Raw genomic sequence first — 24,606 nt, forward strand, 5'->3', positions numbered from 1 at the left:
AGCCCCCAGTTCAGTGACACATTCCTGAGACACCTTCTGGACACTGAGGAGACCCACCGCAATGTACCCTATAACAGCTCTGGGCGCAGGAGGCTCACAACTCTGGCTTGGGAGGCAATGGCAGAGGTGGTCAGTGCCAACACTGCACGAGGTCAGCCATCCAGCGCAGAAAACGGATGAATCATCTCATCTGTGCTGCCACGGTAAGGCAACCATCTTATCACTCTAAACCCGCACACTCACAAGCCCATCACACATTCATTGGTATCGCACTCACTGCCAGCTCAAGGGACATCACCGTTCACTCACACACACACACCCTCACATCTCCACCTGGCCTCATCTCCTCTGGTGACTGCCTCCTCAGCCCTCACCATCTTAAGGCCACTTGCATAGATCAACATAAGCCCCCTTACACACCCTGGAATACCCTCTTTCCCCAGTACAGCCCTCACCCTACAGCCTCTTCCCTTCCCGGAGGCCACTTCTCCCCTTCCCCAAGCAAGCCCTAACCCTGCAGACATTGAAAAGCCTCCCCCGCCTTACGGCTGGTCTGGTAGGTAGAGACTTGCCCGTGAGCCCACCTAACAGTGACATGGTGCTGCCTGAGAAGCCTGGTGCTGATGAACATGAGCGCTTCCTAAAGCAAGGTAGGCAAACAATCCTCAAAGTCCCAAGTGAAGCGCACGTCACTTATGTACAGTTGTGAAACACTTCACCATGGGGTGCCCGGATGATCCAGCATGGGGTGATAATTCTGGCGAGCAGGGCTTATTATAAGACACTAAGGTATTGAAGTTAGGTTCCTGACGTGTGACGGTGGGAAATGCAGATCGCTACTGATGGGTGGAGCGGATGACCGCAAACTGGTTTCATGACGGCGTGATACCGATTTTGGCCTTCTTGCCATATTGCACCCCTTGCCCGCCAAGACACCTGACACCAACAGAGCCGGAAAATTCTGGCCTCTGTTTCTCTCTCCACAGATGCTGCTGGACCTGCTGAGTATTTCCAGCAATTTCTATTTTTATTTCTGATTTCTAGCATCTGCAGTATTATCATTAATCTTAATTTCCTTGTAATTTTGTTTTAGAACCACAAAATGATTTCTCATTATACCTGCCTGTAGAGAAATCACACTCTTCCACACTATTCAATCCATCTTAATTCAGTCTTGCAGGTTAACATAATGCTTATCTTTTCTGGAGGCTATGGGAAGATTTCAGGATGACCCATTGAATGGAAACAAGGAGATAGTTGGTAGTGCCCAAAAAATGGTGAAGAATGTCTTTCAGCCCTCTGCCCGACCCTGCTGCATTGTCAATTTGTTGGAGGTGCTTGGGGGAGGAGTCGCAGATGAGGTGGCCCAGTCAAACAACTGAGGGATGCAGACACCTAATTTACATAATTAAATTGGGGTACGAGGCAGTCTATAAGATCCCGATTCCCTGCGCTCTCTGCCCAGTATCAACTGGTAGCCAAAATGGAGCCAAAAAGGAAAGTACTTACAGGTTTTTGGGGGGACAAGTGAGGCGAGAGCACTCTTCTGGATTACACAAAAATAACCTGCCCTGCTACTGCACCAGATCCACTCCAGGAAATGGATTCCCCCCCGGCCTACTTTTAGTCCCGAGCCGGCTCATCCAATATTACAGCCGCTGCAGACCAGCAAGTGGCCCCAGAGCAGTCATTCTATGCCCAAAGCCCGCTGGCCCTAAAAAATGGACCAGGCCTCCTGTCAGCGTTACTGAAAACTGCAGAGAGGGAACATTGAGTTTTATACAGATGGTACAGAATTAGAACAGGATTGCCGACTAATCCAGCAGTCATCCACAAACCTTTCAAGCTTTAACTATGTGATTTATAATTAAATTTGAAGCCCCTCAATTGAATTGTATTCTTAATTCTGTCTTTATAATCAATCCACAACCTGGATTTCCCTCTTGGGCAAAACCCAGAATAGAATTATGGCGGGGTGCAAGTCACACCTGTCTAACAAGAGGTGAACCGACCCTTACATAATTTCCAGGGCTCAGCCTAATTTTAACATTTTTAGTGAGTTCACAACATCAGTTAGTGGGAGATTGCCATTTTGGGTGGGAACCAGCGTGCTGCTGCAGGTTTTAAAGGCCTGCAGCAACTGAAAGGAGACGCCATGCCTAATATTGTTTTGGCAGCAGTTGAAAAACTTTGCTCTGTGAGAATCTCTGTGAGGTCTGCAGGATGGCAGGCAGCCCCACGATTCACTGATGAAGCTAAAGTTTGCACAAAGTTAAGCAGAAGTGGGGACCAGTGTTTGGTAAGGAGTGACGTGCATCCCAAAGAGCAGCGGTACAGCAGCAGTGGTAGCAGATGGTCAGGCCCATCAGTGCCAAGATGTCTACCACATGCATGAAACTCAGAGCTATGTAAATTTTGATTGTCTTACCAGGGCAGGCAAAGTTCGAAGAGTCAGCCATGCCTTCCGAAAAGGCACTGTGCTTAGCATTTGAAACACCTCAGGTGTCATTTTAATCCTACTCATCTGGCATAAACACAAGAATGAGGAGCAGGAGCAAGCTATTTTGACCTTCGAGCCTGTTCCATTGTTCAATAAGAATACGGCTAACCTGATTAGGACCTCAACTCCACTTTCCTATCTGTGTCCCATAACTGTTGATTCCTTCGTCAACCAACCTTGAATATATTCAATGACCCAGCCTCCACTGCTCTCTGATGAAAAGAATACCACAGAATAACGACCCTCTGAGAGAAAAAGAATTCTCCTCACCTTGGTCTTAAATGGGAGATTTTTAAACTGTGTCCCCAAGTTCTGGACTCCCCTACAAGGGGAAATATCCACTCAGCATCCACTCTGTAAAATCCCCTTAGGATCTTACATATTTCACTAAGATCACATCTCATTCTTCTAAATTCCAATGGGTGTAAGTCCAACCTGCTCAACCTTTCATCATAAGCTAACTCTTCCATCCCAGGAATCAATCAAGTGAATCTTTTCTAGACTATTTCTAATGCAATTATACCTTTTCTTAAGGAATCCAAACCTATACATAGTACTCCAGATGCTGTCTCAATAAGGCCCTAAACAGCTGTAGCAACACTTCCTAACATTTATACTCGATTCCCTCGCAATAAATCCCAACATTCCAGTTGTCTTCTTAATCACTTGTTGTAGCTGCATACTAACTCTTTGTGATTCATGCACCAGGACACCCTGGTCCCTTTGTACCTCAGAGTTCTGCAATCTCACTCCATTTAATATACTGTTTTTAATTCTCCCTGACAAAATTGTCATGTTCACATTTTCCCACATTACACTCCATCTGCCAATTTTCTGCCCACTCACTTAACCTATATAAATCCCTTTGTAGACTCTTTATGTCCTCTTCACAGCTGAATTTTCTACCTATCTTTGTGCCATCAGCAAATTTAATTATCATACATTTGGTCCCTTCATCCAAGTTATTGATATAGATTGTAAGCAGGTGAGATCCCAACACTGATTCCTGTGACACTTCACTAGTTATAGCTTGCCAACCCGAAAATGACCCTTTATCACTGTTCTGTTTCCTATTTGCTAATCAATCCTCTATCCAGGCTAATATGTTGCCCCCTACACCAGGTGCTCTTATTTTGTGTGGTAACCTTTGATGTGGCACCTTATCTAATTTGGAAATCCAGGTAAAGTGGCAAGTAGGTGGTTAAAATGCACTGAATACATTAGCTGCCCTGAAACCACTAGGATCGTAGCACCTAAGCATTTAACATAGTCTCCTGAGCAGGCACCAAGGACAGCGGCCCAAGACCAGCAGGGTCATTCTTGTTGTGTACGTGTCAGTCCTGATGACATCATTGGGTCCCGCCTGCACATTTAACTCCAGCCTGAAGGAAGAATCCACTGAGGCTTTCCCCACAGGCCAATGCAAGATAGAAGAATATCAATCCCAGAAGACACCAAAAACACTAAGTGTTCTTCTCTCCTATGTGGGGACAAGAAGAGCAAGAGCAAAGAAAAAAAGAAACCCATGAAACTTCATAAAGAAGTAATCAGCCAAAAAATGGACACCAAGACAAAGAAGGAGATATTAGGAGAGGTGACCAAAAGGTTGGTCAAGAGGTGGGTTTTGAAGAGAGCCTCAAAGTACAACAGGGAGTCAGAGAAAACCAACATGGGTCAGCAAGGATAGGTAAGGCATGATGCAGAATAGGGTACAAGCCAACTTCCTTTTGGATGATTCAAAGCCTATGGATGATGTACAATGGTAAACTGGCTGGGAAAGCATTGAAGCAACCTAGAGGTATCAAAGGCAAGAGTGGGGGCATGGGCAGCAGATAGGCTGAGGCAGGGTCAAAGTGGGTAGGAGATGCAATGTTAGGGGTGAAAGTAAGCAATCTTTGTGAGGGAGAGTGTTTGGAATCAAAAGCTCAGCTTGGGGTTGACTAGGACGCTGAGACTGCAAAGATTCTGGCTCTACTTGAGACAATTACCCTTGTTGTAGGTTGCATGCTGATGCCTGTGCTTCACTGTTTTTTGTGGTAACCAAAAAGGAATTCTGGTTTTATAAGACCAAGTTGTGCAATATACAGCAGTTCATCACAACCTTTGAGATCTTCACCAGACTATATTGAAGATGCCAGCAGACCAATCTAGAGGTGTGGACAAATAATCCAAAGAATGTGATTTCAACTCCCATCATGCTAATTTAATAATTTGATTTTTTTAAACGAATTCAATTTAGAAATAGAAAGGTACTGTCAATAAAAGTGTCGGATAAACATAAAAATGAAACTGCTTCATTAATGCCTTTTAGATAATAAACCTGCTTTCCTTGGCTACTCAGGCCTCTTTTTGACTCCAACTACACATTAATGTTATTCACTCTTTACTGTTTCTTAAGTGGCCCAGCAAACAACTTAAATGTAGTAAACCGCGATAGAATTATTGGACCAGTTTCACCATATGGACTGCAGCATTACAGAAAAAGGCTCACCACCATCTACTCAGGACAAACGGTATGGGCAATAATGCCAACCTTGCCAGAAACGCCCAAATCCTGGGAATGAATTACGAATAAGAAAAAGATTAATTCACTTATTGCACACACAAAAGGAGTTTTGCAGCTATATCTTTTAACAATTTAAATGGAAACTGTTTGATATTTTAGATTTGCATAGCCTAATACTCAACCAGCTAACCAGCTGGGCATATTAAATCTAAGGAAATTTCTTCACTGCAATATTAGGCCGCTGTTGGCTATTGTAGAACTAGAGTGTTCCCACACGTATAACAGGAACAAGCTCAATTCCGTCTATTAGTATGTTTGACTTTATTTTTCATTTTAATAAGTCATAACAATCTACTATACAAATATTGATGGCCTTCTGGGAGTTTTTAAAATTGATTTTAATCTATGCTTTGATTACATCACTTGGCTATGAAAGTCAGTGTTAAAAAAAGATAACTGTGCTTTTGATCTAGAAAATAGCAGATTTATCAGCACAGCAAAATCTTGATTAATAATAAGATCTTGATGAGATTAGTTCAGTTTTCACAAAGAACAGCTGATTTCACAAGCCATTACTCTCTTCAGGATATGCCTGCTCTCCTTTATTTGTAGCAAGCTGCTGCATCAAATTAGTATAGTGCACATAGTATGCATATTAAATTGCATGACAGAACTCAAGAGAAACAAATTCTGTTGTTCTTCCTACTCTTCCTATAATTAATTGCTTGCTTTTTTCACCAATTTTTAATTCATTTGTTTGCCTTTCCTTTTACTCTCACTATGTGTCCACACTCTCCATTTGTGTTGACTGTATCTCCATTTCTGATTTGTCTTTGTTTCTTTCTCACTTTGTTAGCATCTCCTTCATTCTGTTCCCTCTCTCATGCATATGTCTGCCCTGGCCTCTTTGGAGAGCTTTCTTTAAATGCGCATATGCACGTTCTTTTCCTTATGTACTCAGTTTCTATCATCTTTTATTCTTTTTACACCCATGTTATTACGATAACAATAAAAAGTGCTTGCAGAGCACCTTTAATTGAATAAAATATTCTAAAGCATCGAAAAATAATCAAACCTCAAGTTGTGGTGGGAGAAGGATTGCAGGAAGAAGCCAAAGACAATATCAAGCAGATAGGATTTAAGGAGGCTTTTGAAGGAAATGGGAGGAAAAAAAAAACATGCATTTATATTGTGTATTTCTTGATCTCAAACATCCCAAAGCACTTTACAGCCAATAAAGTACTTTTGAAGTGTGGTCACTGTTGTAATGTCAGAAATGCAGCAGCTAAATTGTGTACAGCAAACTCCCATAATCATATATTAGTTGGCAAACCAGGTGGACCTTGGTTTTTTCCTAGAAATTCCTATGTTGCTATCTATTAAGTGTTGGCTGAGGGATAAATTTTGACCAGGACACTGGGAGACTTCCCCTCCTCTTCTTTGAATAGTGCCATTGGATCTTTCCTTCCACCCGAGAGAGTGGACAGGGCTTTGGCTTAACGTTTCATCCAAAAGACAACACCACCGACAGTGCAACACTCCCTTGGCACTGCACTGAAATGTCAGCCTAGATTATGTCCTCAAGTCTCTGAAGTAGTACTTGAATCCATGACATTCAAACTCAGGTGAGACTATTACCACTGAACCACTGAAATTCATAGAAAATACAGCACAGAAGGAGACTGTTCAGCTTACTGCGCCTCTGTCAATTCTTCACCTGGGGCAATATAATTCTAATCCCAATTAGTTTCCCCTAACTTATTATATTCTTCATTTTCTTCAACATATCCAATTCCCATGTTAAATTATATTTGGTATCTACATTAATGTCTATTTGTGGTGACATATTCTAAATGTAGCCATCCACTGTCAGAAAAAAATTCTAACTTCCCCTTTCACTCAAGTGATAATCTTTAGCCTATACCTACTGCCACTCCAACTAATTCGTCAAGTAGCGCAAACAATTATGTATGACTTAGCCTCTCAAACTTTTCATACTTTTAAAAATCTCAATCAGATTTCCCTTAATCACAAAGACCCTAGAGTATGAGGAAAATTGTTCCAAGCATTTTAAGATGGAATGGATAAGTTTACTGATATTTTCAGAATTATTTTCCCCCAGTATATTGTAAATGTGACTTTTTTAGGTGTATAAGGAGAGTGAGGAAACTAGTCTTGACATAGAAAGCAGTTTAGAAAAAACAATTTGCCTGGATTGATTATGTTTCCTTTTCAACAATACACCGAACAATGGTCACACATTATTAGCCAGGAGGTCATGTATCTGCCCTCTGTCTGATGCTTCCAACTGCATTTCCCTCCACTGAGTGCATCAGATGCAAAAGTAGATCTCAAGCCTCTGCAGACAATACGGGGCCATTGCCATTAGAAGCCTGCATGCTAACTGTGCACAAAATGCACAAAGTGTGACTGGAGTACCTGAGGAGTGCTGCAGAGGCTCAGTGCTGCTAACAGTGGCCACTGGAGACTTCCACAAAACTTGCTACCTCCAAAAAAGGTGACCCTAAAATACAAAGAGGGCCACCAGGTCTAAATTCAGAACCTTTAAACAGAACTTTGGTGCCCAATAACAATATCAACCTTTGGAACGAGTTGGACTCCTCATTACAAGGCCCCCCCCCGCCCTCCAAAAGCTTTTTGGGGACTTACATTGTTGAGGCATCCAAAGGCCAATTCTTATTGTAATTGTATTTCCATGGCTTTAAAAAAAATGCTGACAATATAAAAACTGGAAACAGCCTTTCATGGACTCATAGCGGCACAGAAGGAGGTCATTCATCCTGTCGAATCCATGCTGGCCCTCTGAAGAACAATCCAATCACTCCAAGTCCCCTTGCTCTTTCCTGGAGCCCTGCAAATTTATTTCCCTCAAGTGCCTATTGAATTTCCTTTTGAAATCATCTTCATCTCTGCTTCCACAACCCTCATAGTCTGTGAGTTCCAGATCATTACCACTCACTGTGTAAAAATATACTTCCTTATGTTTCCCCTGCATCTCTTTCCCAAAACCTTAAATCTGTGTCCCCAGTTCCTTGTAACATAAGCTGACAGGAATAGTTTTTCTTCATCTACCTTATCTAAACTTATCATAATCTTTACAATATTATCAAATCTCCCCTCAATCTCCTTTGTTCCGGGGAGAACAACCCCAACTTCTCCAACCTAACCGTACAATTAAAGTGCCTCATCCCTGGAACCATTGATTGCTGATGCCTATAGCCTTGCAAGATCAGTTGCTTTGGGTAAATGTATACACAATGCTGGGACCACAATATCCATCTCTGCAAGAAAACAGTTTTTCAGATAGTATCTGTTTTTGTTCACCGCACCCCTGTGGTCACCTTTCGCATCCTAGATCCTTCCATGTCCTTCCCCTTCCTTATTTCTGTAATCTCTTCCAGACCCACAATCCTGCAAGATATGCATTCCTCCAATTCTACCCTCTTGCACATCCCCGATTTTACTCACTCCACCACTCGTGACAAAGTCCTTAGCCGCCAAGATCCTTAACTCTGGGATTTTGTCTCTTAACCTCTCTGACTTTCTTTCCTCCTTTAAGATGTTCCTTAAAACCCCTTTGACCAAGCTTTTGGTCACCCTAGTATCCACCACATATGTGAATCAATATCAAATTTTGTTTGATAATGTTGCTCCGAAGCCCCTTGGGATTTTTTTTACTATGTTATAGGTGCTCTATAAATACAAGCAGTTGTTGTAAGGAATGATAGATTTGAACCAATAAAAATGACCTATACCCTTTAGGCAATCTCCCAGAAATTTCCCAAAGTCTTACAAACAGCTGCTTGACACATGGACATCATATTTCAGCAAAGAATATATACAAAGTAAAATAGATACCTTTTACTGTGAGTAGGAATAATTCAGAAAATTGACTCAAACAATACATAGCATTGACTGGTCAGCCCTGAAGTAGATTCCAGTATTATGGGGTTCAGCCAGCATTAAATCAATGCACCAGGTTCCAAATGTTCAGCAAATATTCACATGAAACTACAAGCACCTGAAAATGATTCTACACTAATGAAATGTTAAGCTAATATTTGGCAAAGGAATCAGCAGCGCATCAGGAAGGCCAGTGCAGTGGACGCTGAACACAATGACTGCTAACAGTTCTAAAGTCAATAAAAAAAAATTCAAGGTCCTTTGTAACTGTTTACTTTTAAATATTCTACATGCTTCTTCTGAATTTCTTACAGGACTTAAAGGCATTTTCCCCCACTGCAAGTGTCAGTTTGAACTCACTGTGAAGCAGAGCATAAACAAATATCAGCTTCGTTTAGAGATTTTTTTTTTAAAACTAAAAGGTTTGAAACCAATTAGAAAATATTAGAGCTGAAAAGCGATTGTAATGCTCCAGGCATTCTTGGTTTGTTCTGTAAAAGTCACGTTATAGCTGGCCAAGCAAGCTAAAAATGTACAACTATGTCCACCAGTGTTCAGAATAAGAAACACAAGTACTAAAATAACAGCTGCACACAATATTAGCCTGACTATTACAGTTCCAGCTCCTAGATGTATGGTCATGAGGGGAACACTAGCCTAATCAGACTAATAGAATACTGTTTAAAAAAATGAACAAAAGCAAACTGATTGATCAACAGAAGCCTGAAGCATATGACCATAGCAAGGCAGTACCACATGGAAAGCAGGCGTCAGTTGAGGCCCCTATTTTCAGTGCATCCACATACTTGATCAATGTGTTCTTATTCAATGCATCTTATTTTTACCATATAGTGTAAGCTTTAGGGCTTAGTTATGTTGTGCCTGTCAGTAACAGATAGTCTCCATTCTTTAAAATCATGCATTTCAAAGATAGTCTAGTCTGAATCCCTTCTTTACAGATGCGTCACACATGAACAAAATAAACTCCCACTGCCAAGCAGCCGATGCATCTCAATAGAATGACATTATTTTAAAGAACCAGCTTAACCTTCCCTTTTCTATTTACTCTATGTGTGGGACTAACACGCACTGTTTTCTAAAAGCAGCAATACCTCCCTAGAGTACTACTGGGTGGATTTAAAGTCAGCTTTAATTGACTGCTACAATGCAGCAGATAGAGCGAAAAGAGAGATTTCCTGTGCCCTTCTGTATATGTCCATGAACAGAGGGAAAAATGTTGGGTTTCCTGTAGTTTCTAAATGGGCAAATTAAAGGGACCCCAGCAAGCAATCAAAGGCCTCTGAGTTTTTGTTCTTGTTGTAAGAATCAAGCAGAAGTCATATTAAATTAAATAAGAGTAATTGCAAAATACCTACACATGCACCACCCTTATCAAAATGATCAGTGGAACAGACTATTCAAAACTCTGGTATCATTCTACTGGATACTTGAAGATTTCACAACAATTCTTATGGGATTTTACTTTTTACAGGGCCCAATAGGATCAAGCATGGTAATTTAAATATTGTATTGCAATTCAATTAAAGGTAGGTTGGATGCCTTTTGTCATCTTTAACTCGGCTTCAATGCATTCTCCCCCCTCTCCAAACCCAAGAAAATTAGTTTCTCTTACTAATTACTAGAGGAAAGCACAGGGGAATATTTTAAACAGGTTCTTTTTAAGCCCTGCAATGAATGCAAAATGTTTGAAATAAAAAGGTTGACTGAGGGCTTGCAGCATAGAAAATGTCCCAAGAAGCAATTACTGTTTTGATCTGAAAAAAAATCAACTCCCAGAAATCTCAGAAAGGAAATGACTAGCATTCTTTAAAAATTAAGCCACATGCAGTCCCTTAGCAGAAGTGACTAATCGCATAAATTGTATCCTGCGGCACTGAAGGGAGCAAATGTAATAGACTCTTAAACGTTGTTAGAAGATAGATAGGAGTCAAACTGCAAAGTACTATTATAGAAGATAAATATTACAGACTCACAGCCATCAAATACATTTACTAAAAATCCAATCGGATGATACAACTGTACCCTATGGGATCTTGTTGGAACTGACGCGATTCAGTAAAACCCACAGGAATGACAATGTTTCTTATGAGAAGCCATAGGGAGAATGTGTTGCATAGATCCTTTAAGATTGTACGATTTATGAAACAACATATAGAACACCTTAATTAAGAATAATATTTATTCAATAAATATGGTGAAAGTAAATAGCTTGCCAAAAAGACAAAAGTTACACAAGCAATAAGGATACATTAAAAAAATCTCCATTAAGTAACTTTTCACCCACCACCATGTCTTATTATTGCAACTGTACAGATCTCACGAAGCCGAAAGATAATTTTTATCACACTGAACAATAAACTAGCTCCATGAAGCCCACAGCAAAGGAAAAATAAAAGGAGTCAAAGCAAGTACAGCACTCACTCTCAGTCAGTAAAAGTAATCCAATGGATGCCACGAAAGAATTCGTTACTGTACCTCACCTTCAGCCACAAATCCTTAGCAGTCTCTGTATTCTGTCCGCTCAAGTTTGACTGAAGTAAGAAACAGTTACTGGAGCTGCTGCAAACTTCACTGCCACATCTTTGATAGTCCAGCAGGAGCAGAACACATGTAGTATACGGGTGAGTTTAGACATATGTTGGAGAGAATCGGGGGAGCAGCTGCTCACGTGTGTTTTTAAACAGTTTTAGCGGAAGGTACTGAGTCTAGTCGTATTGTCTTGTTTCTCCTCTTTTTCCCTAGTCGGAGTCCCACACACATTTGTGCAGGGTGAACTCACTGGTGCATTTTCCAAGCTCCTCCTGCTGTCTTCCCCTCTTTTGGTTCTACTGATGGTATGTTCCACTCCCTTAACATGCCATCTCCTGTCTGGCTTCGTGTGCCAGAGCTTTCATGTATACATGAGAAAGCATTTCAGTCCAGGCCGGCCATCACTGCACCCTTTCTGTCAGCCTTTAGAAATGGGACTCACACAACAAATCCCTTTAAACATACTCTTACAAACCAGTCTGGAACTCTTTCCACCACCAGCTAGGGGGATTCCTGCTTTATTTCCTTTTGTTCTTGCTCGCACTGAATTAGAAACGTTTTTTTTTTAAAAAAAACTTGTTTTAAATAAGTATTTTTTGTCCTGACTTAATCAGCTGAAGGCAATTTCCGTCGTAAATCACCATGCTGTAGTTTAATGGCTCCATCTGCTAACATGTGACAAAGACTTGTATATGTTACACCCTGAGGCAGAAATATGAACGCTCCTCAAATGGGTGATCACACGATCTGAAAGGCGTGCTGCTGCTTCTACTGTGTGCAGATTGAACAAAATTTATATACATGGGGTGCGGGGGGGAAGGAAGGGGAGCAACGAACTTTCTTGTTTTTATGGCGAATGCCAAGGTTAGATTTTGGCAACAAACGTGGAAAAACCTACTTTTCTACTTTTCTGACATGGTGATACATTGAGAACTGATCCCCCCGCCCAATTTCCTTGTGTGCTGACAAACTTTCAAAACAGCCCATGGTGTGCTTTTTAGCTTTTCTCTCGAATCACTGCATGGATTCTCCCATCAAAATAAGCAACTTCTGTGGTCACACAACGTGTAGAGCTTAGAAGTGAACGGAGAGTAGGATCGGGTCTGTGTGTGTTTTAGGGCAATTACAATAGCTACAGCTTGGACTTTTTTTCAACGTGTTTATCCCCCCGTTCCCATCTTTGTATTTGCCTGCTTGTACATCCTCATTTCTGGATAAGAAAATGGTCCACGGCAGATTTCTCAATAGTCTCCATTAATGTCTTCTGTGGTCAATCAGCAAAGGTTGTTGATGTGTAGTTTGAGATAAAAACACCAATAACCTTTCCCATTCCTTGTACCAGCTATGCACTTAAGGTAAATTTTCAACTATCAGTTTGAAAGCAATAAGACCACCGAACAGCAGTGCTCACCGATATTGCACGAATGGAACTTGAGAGCATCGTTTAAAGGTCGAAGTTCCTCTTTAAAGGGGCTAATTCATTGTTGTCGTGCGTAAAGAAATCATTGCTGGATGGAGGACGGCACTTCAATTAGCAGATGGAATTTTGGAGGTGCTAATGGAAGAAAAACAATAAAATGAGGCTAATTGTCTTTATTATTTCAGGCAATTCTCACAGAAGAAATGTCCAGGCTGCTTGGCAAGAACCGGTTACCAAAGTGAATATAATAGCAAACATCCTGAGGAGGTGAAAAAAAGTTCATTGTATCAGAAAACCTGCAAAGACTTGACAGAGCAGGCTCGATGGGCTGAATGGCCTATTCCTGCTCCTATGTTCCTAAGTAGAAGCAGCATCAACCAGATAGGCAAAGTATGCAGGCCACTAATACTTTCAGTTACCATTCTACATCATGACAGACTGCTAGCTAAGTTCTCACAAAACAGCAGTTTTTAAGTTTCATTCATGTTCATATTGCAGCAGAGCATCATTTATCCCTGTCATTTCAAACTGAAGCTGTTATCACATGCCCATTTGGAAAGGCGATTCCCTAATGCAAGCTTACATAACTATTTGTTTACTTACAGACAAGCTGGGATGTGGGGTGACCACTTGGCTGTGACTCATCTGTGTCCCCTTCAAACTTCTAACATCTTAGCACTGTCTCACTACTTGTAAGCGGACAACACAACTTGCATTTGTATAGCACCTTTAATGTAGAAAAAAATCCCAAAGCATTTCACAGACATGTAAACAGAAGAAAATTGACATCAAGCCAAATAAGGACATACTTGGAGGTAATGACTGACAGGAGGTGGGGGTTTAAGCAGAGGCTTAGGAAGGAGAAGGGAAAGACTTAGAATGAGAATTCTAAGGAGTGGCACAGAGTATGACAGTAGGGTGCAGAACAAAACCAGAGGATATTTCCTGGAGTATGTTCCTTCATTAATAAAAACAGATCTGAGAAGATAGAGCGAGCCATAATAAACTGGAGATCTTCCTGGAGCTCAGGACTACTACCACCCTTGGTATTATTTGAAAGGTAATACCCAGTCATATCAGTGCGGTCATGCAAAGAAAGAAAGATTTGCATTTATCTAGCATCTTTCTCAATCTCAAGATGACCCAAAGTACTTTACAACCAATGAAATACTTTTGAAGTATTTGAAGATGCTGCTGTAATGTAGAAAATGCAACATGCGATTTGCACACAGCAAGCTCCCACAAACAGCAATGAAATAAAAGGCAAGATCACCTGTTTTAGGTGTTGGATGAGCATTAAATGTTGACCAGGGCACTGGGAGAACTCTCCTGTTCTTCTTTGCATAGGAGAAGCAATGAGGGGTCATGCATTATCACTTAACAAGACAATGATCCAGAATGTGGCACAGAGCAACTGCAGGGCTATCGACACAGCGTTCCCTTGGAGTATCTCACATGAAAGAGGACATGGTTGAGACATTGGATGTGCTAAAAGTTGATACGGGGAAGTATTATGATGGCTGACTGTATCTAAAGTTGACAAGTTACCAGGACCAAAACAGATGCATTGGAGGATACAGAGGGAATAATGGTGGAAACTGCAGAGGCACTGGCCATAATCGTCCAAGTCCCCTTCAGTACAGGGGTGGTGCTATAATACAAATGTTACACCTTTGTTCAAAAAAGAGAGTGCAAGAATAAACCCAGCAATTTACAGGTCAGTCAGTTTAACCTCTGTGCTAGGGAAACTTTTAAAAATGATAATCCAGGACAAAATTAACAGTCACTTGGACAAATATGGATTAATTAAAGAAAGCCAGCACAACTTGTTAAGGGAAAATAATGTTTAACCAATTTGATTGAGTATTTTGACGAAGTAATAAAGTTAATGAAGGTAATGCATTTGATGTGATGTACTTGAGCTTGCAAAAGACATTTAATAAAGTGCCACATAGTAGGTTTGTTAGAAAACACAAAGCCCATGGAATAAAAAGGATGGTGGCAGCATGGATAAGAGGTTAGCTGAGTGACAGGAAACAGAAATTAGTAGAATGGTTGATTTCGGACTGGAGGTTCCCCAGGGGTTGGTATCAGGATCCCTGCTTTTCCTCATATATATTTTTGGCCTGTAACTTCCGAGCTCCCAGCATCGGATTTGGGGAGTTTCCAGGTAGGGGTTCGCACGGCAATTGCCCAGAAGTGCACACTCCCTCTGGACAGTTGTGTTGCGCTGGGAACCATCTAAAAATGCAGTTTAAATTGCAAACTTTAGATGGTTCCAGGGTTCACCAGCAGTTATTCAGAAAATGTTAGAAGAATTAAAAGCTCCTCTATCTTCTGAGTAACTATTGTAAAGACCCAGACCGACCCCATGGGACTCCCCCCTCCCCTACCTCCCCTCCACACACTCCCAACCTCCGACACCGCCCACTCCCTGACCTCCGACACCCCCCGCCCCATGACCTCCAACACCCCTAACCCCCCAACCTGTGAATCCCCAACACCCCCCGAACTCCAACACCCCCTACCCCTTGATCCTCCACACCCCCGACCTCCGAGACACCCCACCTCCCCCCATCCTCTGACAACGCTGGACCTCCGACGCTCCCCGGACCTCCAATCCACCCCACGGACGCCCACTGACAGCTCCACCCTCCAATTCCTATCCACTTATCTTAGACACTTACCTCCTCCCTGGCCTGTCAATTTCCCTGACTTTTAACCTTACCTGCTTCACAGCAACAAGTGCCATAAAAAAGTGGGCATGGCTTCCTTGAATCCACTGGGGCTAGACGTTGCTGAGACCTGTGAGGAGTCTTTTGATGCAGGCCCCAAGCAGCTCCAGTGAACGGAAGTGTCAGAGTCTTTTTCAAGACCAGTTAAGTAGGCATTTATTTATTCTAATTCCTGCGGTCCGGCAATCTCCAATGCTAGTCGGAAGTTATGACCCAATAACCTAGACTTAGATGTGCAGGTCATAATTTCAAAATTTGCGGATGATACAAAACTTGGATGTATTGTGAACTGTAAGGAGGATGTGATAGACTCCAGGACCACATAGACAGGCTGGTGGAATGGCAAACACGTGACAGATGAAATTTACTGCTGAGAGTTGAAGTTTAGGAGGAAGAATGAGGAAATACCATTGAAAATAAAGGATACAATTCTAAAGGGGGACCTGAGGGTAAATGTACACAAATCATTGAAGGTGGGAGGCTAGGTTGAGAAAGTGGTTAATAAGGCATATTGGATCTTGGACTTTATAAATTGAGGCATAAAATGCAAAAATAAGGAAATTATTATGAATCTTTGTAAAACGTTGGTTCAACTGGAGTATTGTGTCCAATTCTGAGCATCACACTTTAGCAAGGATGTGAAGGCATTGGAGAGGGTGCAGAAAAGTTTTATGAGGGTGGTTTCAGGGTTGAAAGATTTTCAGTTACATGAATAAATTAGCAAAGCTAGAACTGTTCTCCTTACAGAAGAGAATGTTGAGAGGAAATTTGATGGAGGTGTTCAAGATCATGAGAAGCCTGAACAGAGTAGATGTGGAGAAGCTGTTCCCATTGGCAGAAGGGTCAAGAGCCAAAGGACACCAATTTAAGATGATTAGCTAAAGAAACCAGTGTGACATGAGGAAAAACATTTTTACGCAGTGAGTGATTAGGATGTGGACACTGCCTGGGAGTGATATGGAAGCAGGTTCAAAGGAAAATTGGATAACTATCTGAAGAGAAAAAATTTGCAGGACTACAGTAAAAGGCAGGGGAGTGGGACCAGCTCAGTAGCTCTTCCAGAGAGTCAGCATGGACACAACGGGTTGCATGACCTCTGTCATGCTATAGTCATTCTATGATTCTAAAGTCTACACAGGTAAAATGCCATGATGGGTGCCTGCCTGGACAAACCTCAAAGTTGCTGACCTCTTCTTCCTAGAGGTGCAAGGGGAGGGCATTGCTTGGTTGGCAGAGGGTGGGGAAATTTTTATCGAGTCAGGATTACTACTTTGCAATGTTCCTAAAGAGTTCTCCAGTAATCTCCTTAAGGACTGTTAGGCCGTGCCATGTCCTGTGCAGAGCCTTAATTTAAATATTTTAACAAGGCTCCCACCTGTTTTGGACATCAGCCCAATGCAAGGCCTGCTCAAAAATCAAGTTGAGCAGGGCTCAGGGGCAGTAGATTTATTTAAAGAAGTTTGATCTGCCTCCCACCCCTTTTTGCATCATTATTAGAAATTGTTCCTGTTGTATCTTTGCACTAAATGTCTTGTCGCATTGCTCAGTGGCAGATAGTTCCTAAGCAATTCACAGAACTTCCAGCAGAGTTAAGACAGATTGCTTGGTAAACCAAGAAAGTACGTCTGACTTAAACACTTTATCCTGGAATCCCTTTGATGCTCAGTAAAGTTGTACTTGGAGATAGCGAGACAGTTGAAGAAGGAGTTGGATTGGGTCTGTTGTGAGATCTTTAACTTCTGTTTCTGAGAACTGTAGCAATTAGTGATATAAAGTGGACAGGAAGACAGATGGAAAATACAGGAGTAAACAGCATTACTCGTAATCAAGATGTATCACAACAACAGGCGCTTCTTAATAAAGAGGAAGATAACAGTAATTGAAAGTGGCAATCCCAGTAAAACAGGAAGGGCATATAAAACAGAAAATCCAAAGTCCAAAACTCATGTTTTGTTGAAGTACATCGGCACAATGCACAAAATTCTGTCTCTTCTCACAACAAGTAATTTGTGCTTCAAGAATATGAAGATAGAATCAGGCAAATGATAAAAGAATATATTAGGGTTTTAGTTTAGATAAAGAACTAAATGGCAAGGAGGCAAGACCGATATCCCATTCCTCATTGATGGGGGAGCCCAGAACATTAGTGCAAAAGACAGGGCGGGAGCATTTGACACCAGCTTCAGGTGGAAGTGCCAAGTGGATGATCCACCTTGGCCTCCTCCTGAGATCCCGGCATCATAGATGCCAATTATGATGAGTCTATGGTTTCATCAGGAAACAGTTAAACCTTATTACAGAGACATTTCCAGTGCTTGCACGCTTGACCGGATCTCTCATCGGAAAAGCCCCACCCCGCTAAGAGTTCACTGGTCGGAGCCCCCACAGAACATCACATGACCTGTGATTGGCAGGAGGGAGTGACCCTACATCCAGTTACCACATTTCCTCCCCCTTTAGTTTTTTACAATCACTCTTTACAGAAAAACAATCCAACAAACAAATATACAAATTTAGGTGATTATAAATCAAGTCTCTGAGGTGCTCTTCTTATGCGGCTGGAGCGGCATAGCTCTACCACTGGAGGTTACTGAACAGGATCGACAGGATCTGGATCTGCACTGTGAGACACATCAACAGAACTGAGCAGTTCACGATTTGGCAACTCTTCTGAAACATCTGGAATGTCTGCTCTAGGTCTATCATATACCTCAGAAGTTGACAGTTCAACGTTAATCACATGTTGATCAGTTAATTGTTGGAGTGACTTCTGGCAAGCATGTGATCTATGCGTTTAACAGACGATTCTATCTCTCAGTTGTACTTGAAAAAATAATGGACCAATCTCTGAAACAATGGCTCCCGGAGCCCAGACAATCCTTCCAGAATGTTTGGAGGAACAGTACTCTCAGTTGCTTTGGGGGACTTTGTGTCGGTTCGACATTTCCCTTTTTCCAGTGTCCATCGTGTTCTGCTAGACGTTGACATCTCAAAAATTGAACCTTTATTTCTACTTGTTTCACAATTTCAGTCATTTCATTTTTCAAGGACTCAATGTTTCTCAGTAAATTTGAGGCATTTAGTGCTTTTTATTCCAGCTCCATGAGCTTCAGTGTCAGACTGACATTTTCCATCTTATTTCTGTCTTTTCTTTTTCTGTCTGGAGCAAAGCTTGTCTTTGTCCTTCACTGTGGTTTCACAGTTGGCCAGGTCTCTCTCCTGTGAATTCTCAGCTTGCTTCAGTTCTGTATTTGTGCTACTCATGGCTTCATTATCCACTCGCATCTTGGAAAGTTGAACGACTTTTCCTTTCAAGGCCTCCTTTGTTTAATTCAGCTGGTTCTTCAGTTCATCAGTCTCTTTCTTGTATCTCTTAGCCTCCTCCTGGACTAATGGACATTTCTGAGTCTTCTCTGCCAACTGTTTCTTCAGTTTGTTCAGAGTGGCATTAAATTCATCTTGCTTCTCTTCATAATTTTCCAGGGGAATAAACTTAGGCCTGAGGGAAAACAGAAAATGCTGGAAAGACTCAGCAGGTCTAACAGCATCCGTGGAGAGAGAAACAGAGTTAACGCCTCGAGTCTGTATGACCGTGTTTCAGGTTTCCAGCATCTGCAGTATTTTGCTTTTATCTTAGGCCTGAGCGATCCTTGTAGTATGTGAAGGTCCTTCCTAGCTCACCCCTTATTTCCTTAGAAGTTCTGGGATCCCACCTGATTTTAGGTAAAATATCTCAGAGCAGTTGAGTTTGATCTTCTGTAGCCAATCCTGACCTAAAAGACAGGGTCCCTCTCCTTTCACTGTTATTATGAGCAGTCTATCGCTTATAAGAGACTGGGACAGTGGCAATGCTCTTTACCTGAATAGATTCTCCCATGTAGGTTCTTAATTTAGCGGTTATCCGCTCCAGTTTTATTGACTGTCTTCCTTCATTAAGGTACCTGAAAGTGTGCTCTCCTACCACTGTAGCTGAGGCACCAGTATCCATTTCCATTGTCAGTGGCTTCTCATTCACTTGTACTGTCACTGTGATAGGCTCAGCCTTCATCGCAGTCACATTATGTAAGGAGTAAAAGTCAGGAGCAGCAGCTTCAGCCTTTGCTGCAAATGTAACTTTTGTCATGTTTGTTTGCTGTTTTGCAGACTTTGTCTGGTATCACCTAACCATGAGACCCTACTTATGACAATAATGGCACTCTAACTCTTTGAATTTACAGGTATCTGCTCCGTGGTCACCTCCACATCTATAGCAATTTTGTCTTGAAACCGTTTTCTTAATGTTTCTCACTGTGGCCATTGAATCGTGCTTTAATTCTGCAGGCCTGGCTTTCACACCACGCTCAGCGGAAGGTTCCCACCCAACATCATCCATGTGTTGCAATGCCTGCGAGTCTCTCGCAGCACTTTCCATGCGAGGGAAATTTCCAGGGAGCTTTTAAAATCGACATCGACCTTGGCAAGCAATCGGCAGTGAATGGTGTTGTCCTTGACTCCACACACCAATTGGTCCCACAGCATATCATTTAGAACATCTCCGAAATCGCAGTATTCTGTTAACTGCTTGAGGTTCACTACATAGGTTGTAATGGACTCTCCCGGGGCCCAAATTCTTGAATTGAATTTAAAGTGCTGCATTATCAGGGATGGCTTCGGCTGGAAGTGTGTTTTCACTGGTCCACTAATTCACTATCTGACTTGGAATTGGGCGCGCTTGGGGCAGTCAGGTTGTGAATTAGCTGCTGCACTTGAACTTTTACTGCTTCATAAACTCTGCTTTCCGCTTTTTCTCGGCAATTATTTCATTTGCTACAAAGTAAAATCCGAGGTGCTCAACATACTGGCTCCAATCTTCAATATGAGTATCATAAGGGTTGCTTCTTCCAAACAGCAGCATGACTGGTGAGTAGCTTTTTAAAATTCAATTTACTCACCATAATAGGGCGAGGTGCAGAGTCAAAGTTGATCCCATCCTCGTCACTAAATGTGATGACTCAATGGAGCAGACTGGTTTCATCAAGAAACAGTTAAACTTTATTACAGAGACATTTTCAGTACTTGCACGCTTGACCGGATCTCCCATCGGAAAAGCCCCACCCTGCGGATTGCCCACATTAAGAGCTCACTGGTCAGAGCCCCCACAGTACATCACATGACCTGCGATTGGCAGGAAGGAGTGGCCATACATCCAGTCACCACACCAATCTTCAGCTAATTCAACTCACTCCACGTGATATCAAAAAACAACTAAGGGCACTGGATAGTAACAACACCCCAGCAACAGTACAAAAGATTTCTGCTCCAGAACTACCTGCATCCCTAGCCAAACTGTTCCAGTACAGCCACAACACTGGCCTCTACCCGGCAAGGTGGAAAATTGCCCAGATATATCCTGCTCACTAAGACACAGGACAAATCCAATCGAGCCAATTACTGTCCCATCAGACTCCTTTCGATCGTCAGCAAAATACTGGACAGTGTTGTTGACAGTGCTATCAAGCGGCACTTACTCAGCCATAACCTGCTCAGTGATGTTCAGTTTGGGTTTCACCGGGGTCACTCAGCTCCTGACCTCATTACAACCCTTGGTCCAAACATGGACAAAAAAGCTGAATTCCAGAGCTGAGGAGATGGTTACTGTCATTGGCATCAAGGCAGCATTTGACTGAGTGTGACATCAAGGAGCCCTGGCAAAACTGAAGTCAATGGGAATCAAGGGAAAGATTTTCCACTGGTTAGCACCTGACCCAGTGCAAAAGAAGATGATTGTACTGTTAGAGCTCAATCATCTCATTTCCAGGGCATTGCTGCAGGATTCCCTCACGGTAGCGTTCCAGGCCCAAGCATCTTCAGCTGCTTCTTCAATGACCTTCCCCTCCATCATAAGGTCAGAAATTGGGATGTTTGCTGATAATTGCATAATGTTCAGTACTATTCACAACTTCTCAGATACTGAAGCAGTCCATGCTCACATGCAGCAGGACTGTCCAACATTCAAGTTTGGACTAATAAGCAGCATGTAACATTCTTGCCACACAAGTGCCAGCAATGACCATCTCTAACAAGAGATAATCTAACTATCCCCTCTTGATATTCAATGACATTACCATCACAGAATGTCCCACTATTGTAAAATGCCTTTAGGAGATAGCAGCATGCCATCACTAGAAGGGAAGTGTGTCATGTGATCCAGTCTCAGTTTCACTTTGGCCTGGGGGCAGAACACAGCACATGCAGCTCTGCTGCTGTGCCTTCACGCTTTCTATCTTTGTACAAATGTTGTTATGTGCCTAGTCTAAATAAATGCACCCGCAATGTGTTTACCCAATCCCTTATGAGTGATAGGTGCCTTTTTATCATAATAAAAACACAATTCACACTATCAACATCCTGGGGGTCACCAATTGTACTCTGGTCTGATCATGTCCACAAAAGATCAAGAAATCAATTTGCTATATGTGACTTATGCTCTACTATGGACTCTGATCTATAAATCACAACACACAGATGTGATTTGCTGTCCAAAGTGGCATTAAGCCTGCAATAATAACAAATCACACATATTTCAGTCCAGCTAAACTTCATCATAAAGATTTGAAAAAATATGGTTTCCAATTTTAATTTTGTCAAAACTATTTCCTTGAGATCACACTTACTTCAATAAAGATATACTTAAGGAATGTCAATATATTAGAAAATTCCACAGCTGTAAAATTGGGAACATGGAATGCTTCTGCAGCTACTGTTATGTGCATGATATCATTGAAGAGGAAATGTACACAAAATGGATGCCAAACAGATTCTAACCACAAGCCTTCGAACATAAACACTGGAAAAAGTGAGGATTTAAGAGCCAATGTGTGTAGATATTCTCCTTCATGAACAGCATCTGTTTGGAATGATAACTTGACTCTTTTAACACTTTCATTTGAAATCAGTCATTTTCCTTTGAAAGATATTTTTAAATTTTAAAATGTGCACATTCATTGTAACAACTGTAACAATGAGTTTCTTTTGATAAATTTCTAATATTTCCTAAACATACGCAAAATTGTAATGTTGGTCTGTCAAAGAGAATCTGTGCATCGATGCATGGGAGAGTTGAACAATTCACTTGAGAAAGATTGAGAAAAATGATAGCCAATAGCTTCTTAAAGTCACTTATGGCAAAGGCAAAAAGATGTTTATCATGAAGCAAATAAGTAACAGTTTAAAGTGTTCTGTTAGCATTTAGTGGACAAGTATCCTCCCATGTTAATTTATGTGTGCGAAAGCCATCAAAAGTTGGGCAATTGCATGGAGGATACGGGATGTGGTAGTATTTGCACATTTCACACAAATGAGGAGAATCTTACTGTAGCCGAGTGACAAAGTGTACTATTCAGAAAGGTTCCTTCAGTTCTATTGAAAAGTTTATTTTTGTCATTGGATCATGCAATTTTTAAAAAAATGTGGTTTAGTAAAGCTTTAGCTACTGCACTTTTAATTTCTTTCAGAGTATTATTTTTACCATATATTTGAGGGAAATGCCTTTGCACCTTTTTTCTGAAGGAATAACTAACAGGGCTCTACACACCGATATAAAAGCAAAATACTGCGGATGCAGGAAATTTGAAGCAAAAACAGAAAAAGCTGGAAAAGCCCAGCAGATCTAACAGCATCTGTGGAGAGAGAAACAGTGTTAATGTTTCAGCTCCGTATGACTCTTAAGAGACTCTACCGAGTTTTTCCAGCATTTTCTGTTTTTGTTTTAGGGCTCTACACACCCATCATTTGGTCAACTGTGGCATCTGAACTTATGAGAAATGCCTGTTCATGGCTCATTGTCAAAAAAATATAAGAACAGCACATCACATATCGATTACCTTCTGGCAACATAGCCCTGTGTATATAATGCTACATGCACATTAATAATTTCTAGCAAAATATGTTCTATCAAAATACTTACTTACTGCATCAGATAGATACCAAATGCACTAGGTAACGGTGCACACTTGACTAGATTTTAAAAAAGGAACCTGAAACCAGAGAACTAATTTTACTGGGCAGGTGCTTACCTATGGCCATGCTGGTGTTGCCATTCTGAGTTCCTGGTAGTTAGCATGTCCTTTGTATATTTTCAGGATCTCATCAGACTTCCAGAGCTGGTCAACAGTAGTCCCTGGAGAAGGAGCAGCACACCTGCTACCTTGTCACTACCTTCACCTATTTACCAGCTCAAAAATCTGCTCCAGAAAATTTAGATAGACAACAAGACGAAATCACAAGGGGTGAATCACAGAGTGCAGGTGGACAGGAGCAGGACAACGCACAAGAGGAGGAACACGCAACACCATATAGGACAATGAGGCCACCTCTCACCCCAGGCATTGAAGCCAGGAAAAGAGACGTGGCCTAGTTTTTGAGGGAAGGATGCATTTTGAACACAACCATTTGGCAGGAAATATAGTGAAACAGCCCCAAAGCTTCCAACAAATAGCAGAGAGAATGTTTTGATGTTTGGACCAAGGCTGCAATGAGGTCAGGAGCCGAGCAGTCCTAGCTGAACCCAAAATGAGCATCAGTGAACAGGTTATTGCTGAGTAAGGGCCGCTTGATAGTGCTGTCAACGACCCTTTCCCTCACTTTGCTGATGGTCGAGAGTAGACTGATGGGGCGGTAATTGGCCAGGTTGGATTTGTCCTGTTTATTGTGGATACGATGTACCTGGACAATTTTCCACATTGCAGGGTAGATGCCATTGTTCTAGTTACACTGGATCAGTTTGGCTAGGGGCCTGGCTAGTTCTGGAGCACAGGTCTTCAGTACTATTGCCAGAATATTGTCAGCATCCATAGCATTTGCAAAATCCAGTGTCATGAAGAGGTTAATGTCTATAATGTTATTGGAAATTTTTTAAAAAATAGAGATTAGTGGTGTCTGTGTCTATGTGCGTTAGTGTGTGTGTCTTAATTGGATTAAAGCCAGCTGGTCC

The 24,606-nt window shown here is 41.7% G+C and overlaps 1 protein-coding gene across 3 annotated transcripts in view; it reads right to left on the reverse strand.

Moving 5' to 3' along the window:
* frmd6 (FERM domain containing 6) overlaps positions 1 to 12,059 on the reverse strand; it is a 159,300-nt gene extending 147,241 nt beyond the window's left edge. Inside the window, exon 1 of one of the 3 annotated variants that reach the window (XM_041214657.1) lies at positions 11,432 to 12,059. The gene's annotated coding sequence lies outside the window, so the exon portion shown is untranslated. Of the gene's footprint in view, positions 1 to 11,372 lie in introns of all 3 variants that reach the window. The other 2 variants (XM_041214660.1, XM_041214659.1) reach the window with 2 other exon arrangements.
* Positions 12,060 to 24,606: the final 12,547 nt, after the last annotated feature.

The sequence above is a fragment of the Carcharodon carcharias genome, chromosome 20 (genome assembly GCF_017639515.1).
Source record: "Carcharodon carcharias isolate sCarCar2 chromosome 20, sCarCar2.pri, whole genome shotgun sequence".
In the NCBI taxonomy this organism is placed as follows: Eukaryota; Metazoa; Chordata; class Chondrichthyes; order Lamniformes; family Lamnidae; genus Carcharodon; species Carcharodon carcharias.